Source organism: Cupressus sempervirens, chromosome 3 (assembly GCF_028749045.1).
Source record: "Cupressus sempervirens isolate cs-2001-9-10 chromosome 3, ASM2874904v1, whole genome shotgun sequence".
In the NCBI taxonomy this organism is placed as follows: Eukaryota; Viridiplantae; Streptophyta; class Pinopsida; order Cupressales; family Cupressaceae; genus Cupressus; species Cupressus sempervirens.
The window spans coordinates 641,897,090-641,904,082 of NC_143120.1; the positions used below are offsets into that span (position 1 = coordinate 641,897,090).

Genomic DNA, 6,993 nt, shown 5'->3' on the forward strand with positions numbered 1-6,993 from the left:
TCAAAATTATAAGTGCATACCAAAGGATTAGGTACTAAACATTATAACAAGTATTTCAAGGTTTGAATCTCTTAACATAGTAGCTTTAATAAGCTTCTATAAATCTCTTAACAAAGTACTCCCTTAGTTGTGATGTAAAAATCCTTTAGTCAAGGTTAAACCTGGGAACTCTTTTAGCCTTTGACAAGATAGATCCCTTATAGGGTAGATCATCAAAAGTGATCAAAATATTGTAGCCTTAATAGGCACAATTTTATTGTTACAGTAGTGAATTTTTTTGGGTGTCATCACCACCATAGTTTTACCTTCACCTTTGTGGTTTTTTGTGTTAAAAAATCATTGTGTTCGTGTGTTATGTGTTTATGAGAGTTCATTCATGCAATTAGATGTTAGATTTGATAATTTATTGCTATAAATAGTTGATGTTATATATGGTAAAATTGAGATAAGGGTTAATGGTGAAGATATCAAATATGTTTCATGTTTGAAGTGTGAGAAGTTTTTATAGATCTTGATTCACCCTATCAATATCTCACTTTCCCTATTATATTCCCAACAATTCCATGTCCACTTGGGCCCCTTGCTTAGGAAATTCTTTCTCACTATCCTCCAACTCCACCTATAGCTATACTTCACCAATGTACTTGTACTAATAAACCTTTGTTGTGTCCTCTCATTATTTTTTGTCGAATAATCCATAACACATATCTCAATGCATAAGTTCCCAATCCCAATTGATCCCTAAAAGTGTCACACAAAAGATTTCTCATTCTTCTCCATTCAAAACATTTATGCACAAAAGTGTTAATCTTGTCATTCTTCTTCATTTTGGGCTTGATGCATGCCTCTAGATATTTCTATCATATTCTAACATGTCCATATTTCTTAGTACTTTACATATTTAATTTAATAAGCATGTTGTATTATTATATAATAATTAATTCACTATATAATATATTATTAAAGTTATATCACTCCTTTTAAAAATTTCTTAATAATTATTAAAACAAATCATTGTTTTGTATTAACAATATAATTTTTTGGATGAATGTAGAACACTTCAAAAAAATTAAGTTAAATGCATTTATGCTATTTTAATTTCCATTTACACCTAATTTATGGTCTGTTTATCGATCCATGTAACATTAATAAACTAATTAATATGATCACCTAAGTTCTAAGAGGTTGTAGTTTTTATTTAAATTTAACCTCTCAATTATAAATTCTAATTATAATTATTTTTTGAAAAAAAAGAGTTTTAAAAATATATAATCTAAAAATATTAAAAAATTGATATCATGTTAAAATTAAAAATATATTAGGAAACAACTTATGTGATACAAAGGTAAGTTGTGAACCTCTCATCTATGAGGTCTTGGTTTTGTGTGTACTCAAGCTTAACAAATAATAATAGTTAATACCAAGAAATAAAAAGAATTACTCTTGACTTTTTCCAATTACCATCAATTTTATTTAATTTTTTAAATATTTGTGGACTAAAGTAAAAGCAGGTATTACAAGGACCTAAAACCCAATAAGTATTAAGATACATAAATATTAAACTTTAAAGTCCAAAACTCAAGAGTATGTTGGAAATATATAATCCTTGACCAAAATCAACATCCCTACTAATAGATCTAGAAAAATAAAAGACCAACAACTAGAACTAGACAAAAACCAAAAACAAGATAGGACAACAACATGAAACCAAAATCAAGCCACCTCCTTAAAAGCCTTAGTCACCTAGAGCTCTATTATCTCATGGACCTCTTTGGTGCTCTTTTAACCAATGGTCTCTTTGTTCTTGTGCAGTCTTCCCCTTTTCCTTTTCCTTGGGCCCTCAACCTCCTCTTTCCTTTGATCTTTGTCTTTTTTGTTAAGGTCCACCTTAAGCTCAATCCTCTTGAGATAAATCTTTTTTCCCCCATGAGCATATGAATAGAGGAGTGAATTTTCTTATTTCTATCCTAGATTACTTTTTCCATCTCCTATAATTGACTTAGGATGAGGTTATCCAATCTTTTGCATTCCTCCACTTAATTTTTCAAGTCCTTTTCCAAATTTTCTACCATTTTTCATTGAGATTATTTTATTATGTACCCAAGTGTCAAAGGCAATGCTAACCTATTCTTTCTCCTTGATTTTATCATTCATGTCTGGCATGGACTCAGGGTCCCCAAAATCTTTAGCTTCTTTTGTAGGGGGTGCCTCTTTAGAGTCAAAGGCACAATACCTAACTATGTAAAAAATAGGCATCTCCTTCTTCTTATCCTTTTTATCATACTTGTTATGGTAGACTTGAATGTCCTTGCTTGTTGTCTAGTATTTTTAGTAGTATCGCCATGAAATTTTTGTTTTAACTAGAGGAGAGTTCTCATTTTCATCCCTTATTTTCATACCTTCCCCTTCTTTTCCCTAAAAATCCACAGAGACCTTGTCATCCTTTGTGTCCTCAAAGGTGGCATCTTCCTCTTCTCCCATGTCCATCCCCGTGTCATCACTCTTTACAACAAAAGTATTTTAACTAGAAACAAGGGTTTTACTCTTACTCCTTGACCCACTTTCCTTTTTAATTTTTGGACTTGCATTAGGGATCCTAGATTTACAATATTCCACGAATAATAGGATAAGGCCCTCATGGAGGATAGGGAGAGAGGATTTCTTCTTATGATTAACCACACTCCTATTCAAGTAATTCAGGATGTAATATGAAAAATAAATTTTGTCCCCATAATGAATCTGATTTATAAACAAAAAATTAAAGCAATAAACTCACCTCTTCCTACCATCTAGGGTAATGTATTCCCTAACATAGCTTAACGCAGTATGCCAAATAGGCTTGATTTATTTGTTAGAAAAGAAGCTACTCACCTAAACAAGAGATTTCTTTTCCACATCATCCTTGGGAAACTTTTGGAGGTCCTCTTTAGTAATTTTCCTTTCTTTGAAACATTTCAAGCCTTTCTTTGGTAGACCAATTTTTTTTTATATGAACTAAGTATTTTATAGGGAAGGAGACTCTATACACGATTTCATTGAAGTTCTTCCAACCCGTAAAAAACTCCATAGTAGCTCTAGGCTTGAAACCATGGTGCCTTTTGACGTAGGTGGTAACCTTTCACATCTTTAGTTGTTCCTAGACCTATAACACATCCTTCCATTTTGAACAACTTTTCAGCTCTTGCCTCTTCAAATCACCTCCATCCTTTTATTCCTACCTTGATCATTCAATACAATTTAGTCTAGGTTCTTCTACATATGCTAGTTTTGAAAAAGTATGTTAATGTATAGCAACATGTTACTACAAATACATAGAAATATATACAATGTGTAATTTATAATTTTTTCAAAATTACTCATTTTTAAAATATTGAAATAGATATCTATGAAACAATATAGCAAATAAATTATAATCAAAGGGTGACAAATACTTATATCAATGATTAACAATGCATTGATTTATTTGTTGATTAATTATTATTTAGATACTCCCCTTGTCTCAATCACTTTCTATCCATATCTCTTTGACTCTTATTATTCATTAGTATCTCTTTATATCTAACTCTCCCTTATTTTTTCCATCTATCTAGATCTATTTCATTTCCTTTTAAAAAAAAAAAATCTTTTTATCTCTTCCGTCCCACGCCCTTCCTCCCCCCCTCCCCTCGATCTTCCTATATATATCTACATCTCTTATTTTTTCTTACTTTCTCTTTAGTAATCTCTCCCCCTTTTTTCTCCTCCCTCCCCTATATACATATACATATACATATATACATACACACACACACATATACATATACATATACATATACATATACATATGCATATATATATATATATATATATATATATATATATATATATATATATATATAGAAATTAACTATTGTACTTCTTTTAATACATGTATTAATATGTTATTTTAAAAATCTATTATACTTTTCATACCAATAATACCATAAGAACTAAAAAGAGGTATTATCGCTTTATCCACATTAGATAAAGTGTCTTGCACTTTATTACGATATAAAATTTCATAGATAAGAAATGATAGAACATAACAGCTAAAGTCGAAAGAGCTCTTTTTAATTTAGTATAAACACGAAATGGGAACTCAGCGATGAGAAGAAACGAACTTATGCCCCACGGAGGGGAATATTGTACTCAAAAGTTTGTCGAATGGTGAGATTAGTGGAAGCCAATACGGAAGAATAATGCCCAACAAAGGCTAATAGTTGGAGTTGCAAAACTTTTTGGCTCATACCATAAATCATTAAAGTATCATGACAAATAGTGTGATACCTATTAGGCGTGTTTATATTGCAACAAACGCAAGTGATGTGCAAGTGATGTTTTAGTGGAGCAACACGTACCGTCCATACTGTTTTAAAGATTTTGGGGCTTAATGTAAACGAAAACTGGAGCTAGAAAGAAGAATCACAACCCATGAAGGTGGATATTTTTACCTCAGAATATTTGTGGCCTCATATGTCTAAATCGTTAAAGCATCACTTCAATTATGTGAGATATTCAGCTGATCTAATCTGTTACGCTTTTTTATAGTGTTAACCCACTCTTAACAACTGCAAATCACACACACTAGTGTAATCCGAGCCTATATAAACCCACTTTGTTCTTCTTTAGGAGACAGAGCGCATTAGTGAAAGAAAGAAAGAAATGGGGTGCTCCAAGTTATTGGGTGTTGTGGCTTTCATATGTTTATCTATTCCCATGGTGGCATCTTCTTCGAACGGAGAGTTCAAATTGAAGGTGAATCTGACGCGCAAATCTGAGGGAGGTTTCAATGGTACCGAGCGATTACGTTCGGCTGTCGATCGAAGCAAGAAACGGATGATTGCGATTTCTAATGAGCGTTGCGGTGGGGACACCCCCTGTGAACTTCGAAGCGATTGTTGACACGGGGAGTGATCTTGTTTGGATCAAGTGCGAGCCCTGCGATGCCTGCTCCCAATCTACGCCAATCTTCGACCCCTCCAAATCCTCTTCCTACTCCCCTGTTTCCTGCACTGACTCTCTCTGTAATGCTCTGGGCAGCACTCAAACTGCATGCAATCCAAACTGTACTTTTCGGTACAGCTATGGCGATGGCTCTCGTACAATCGGCGACCTGGCAAAGGAGTCGTTGTCCGTTGGGAGCGGCAGCGACGGCATGTTTGCAGGCATTGTTTTTGGATGCGGCCATGATAACCAAGGTTTCTCCGACTTCGGCGGTCTTGTGGGGCTCGGAAGAGGTGATCTCTCGCTCATCTCTCAGCTGGGTTCCATGGTAGATAACAAATTCTCTTACTGTCTCGTCTCCATAACTGACTCTCCTTCACAAACAAGCCCTCTTATCTTCGGTGCCAGTGCCTCCTTGAACGGAGCCAAAACGGTACCTTTTGTTAAGAACAGTGCGGGTTCTTCTTTCTGGTATATTCCTGTCACGGGAATTACTGTGAATGGCAACCCAGTAGATATTCCTGCTGGAACTTTTGATGCGCAATCGGACGGTGGAGGCATGATCATCGATTCTGGAACAACCATTACATTTCTAGTGGAGGCTGCGTACAACCCCGTGAAGGAAGCGATTCAGTCGGCCATTGATATGACTCCAATAGACGGCTCTTCCGCGGTGGGGCTGGATCTGTGTTACCAGACATCGAGTGACGTCACGTTGCCAACCGTAGTCTTCAATTTCGAAGGCGGGGTGGATTACGAGCTTCCAAGCGACAATCTTTTCGTTCGGGAATCCGGTCTTATGTGCCTCGCCATGGGTGCCACCACGGGATCACTTTCCATCTTCGGTAACATACAGCAGCAGAATTTCCACATTCTTTACGACAATGCTCAGAACAGTCTATCCTTCATGCCCGCTAAATGTGATTCCCTGTGAACAATCAATGATCACCCTCTTCTCCCTTCCCTTCGTCTGTCTCTGCAACAACGTCCTGTTCCTCTCCTCAGTTTCTTCCAACGTCCAATATAATGCCCTGCATCGTCTCCTATTTATGTTTTCTGCGTTGCCTCATATAATATATTATCTCATGTCGTCGCCTTTCTATGTTGCTTGCACAGCGGTCTCGATGCTTCTATCATGTGAATTATCTGACATGGTTGGTAAGGGTTACTCTTATACAGAGAATTAAGGGTTACTCTTATACAGGGAATTAAGTTTGGAAAAAAGTCTACTTTCACTATATAATTATTTAACACTTTACACTTTTAGAGTGGAAATTTTTAGTCTAATTTCTAAACTTAGTGTATGATGTATAAATCATTCTGTTGGTAAACACTCAGTCCATGTCAAATCCAATCTAATACAAGGGGCGCTTGTGCCATAGTTCCTGCTCTTGGTGTTTGTTAGCAAAATTGTATAGTGGTAATTAAGAGAGGGAAATGCTATGCATGACGACTGCTATTTGTGAATTATATTGAAGAAGACACCAAAGCATTTGAAGAGGCAATTATTGAAGAAACAAAATATTAATTTTATAAACTGTACATAAGCATTCAATGGTGCAAAGGAACCCAAGGAATTTTACATTACATCCTACCTTGTTTACATGATAGCATGAGTATTCAAGTTTCTCTTAAATACTGACAAATGCCACTAAAATATTTTTGAACACACAGTTTTAGTTGTAAAAGAACTCTCCAGGCAAAGTGACAGAGAGAAATTACTCACTCAGGATTCGATATCACATGTACAGTTGTCATTATATCAAAATCCACATATATTTCTGAATTTTCAGATCAACATCTCCACATGTACCCAAAATATTAATAAATTGTCAATAGTGATTCATCCAGCTGTTTTTTTTTAATGGATGAAGAAAAGGCTTATAATATAGGAACAAGAAGAGTAAAATGATCATAGGAAATATTGATCAGGAAGAAAACTTGAACATACTGAAAACAACAACGAAAGTACAACTAATATCCAGATCAATGGACGATTTATATCTTTATTAAAGCAACGATCTATTTGAA

The 6,993-nt window shown here is 34.9% G+C and overlaps 1 pseudogene; it reads left to right on the plus strand.

Annotated features, from left to right (window-relative positions):
* Nucleotides 1-4,415: 4,415 nt before the first annotated feature.
* On the plus strand, nt 4,416-6,064 carry LOC149568322 (aspartic proteinase nepenthesin-1 pseudogene; annotated as a pseudogene).
* The last annotated feature ends 929 nt before the right edge of the window (nt 6,065-6,993 follow it).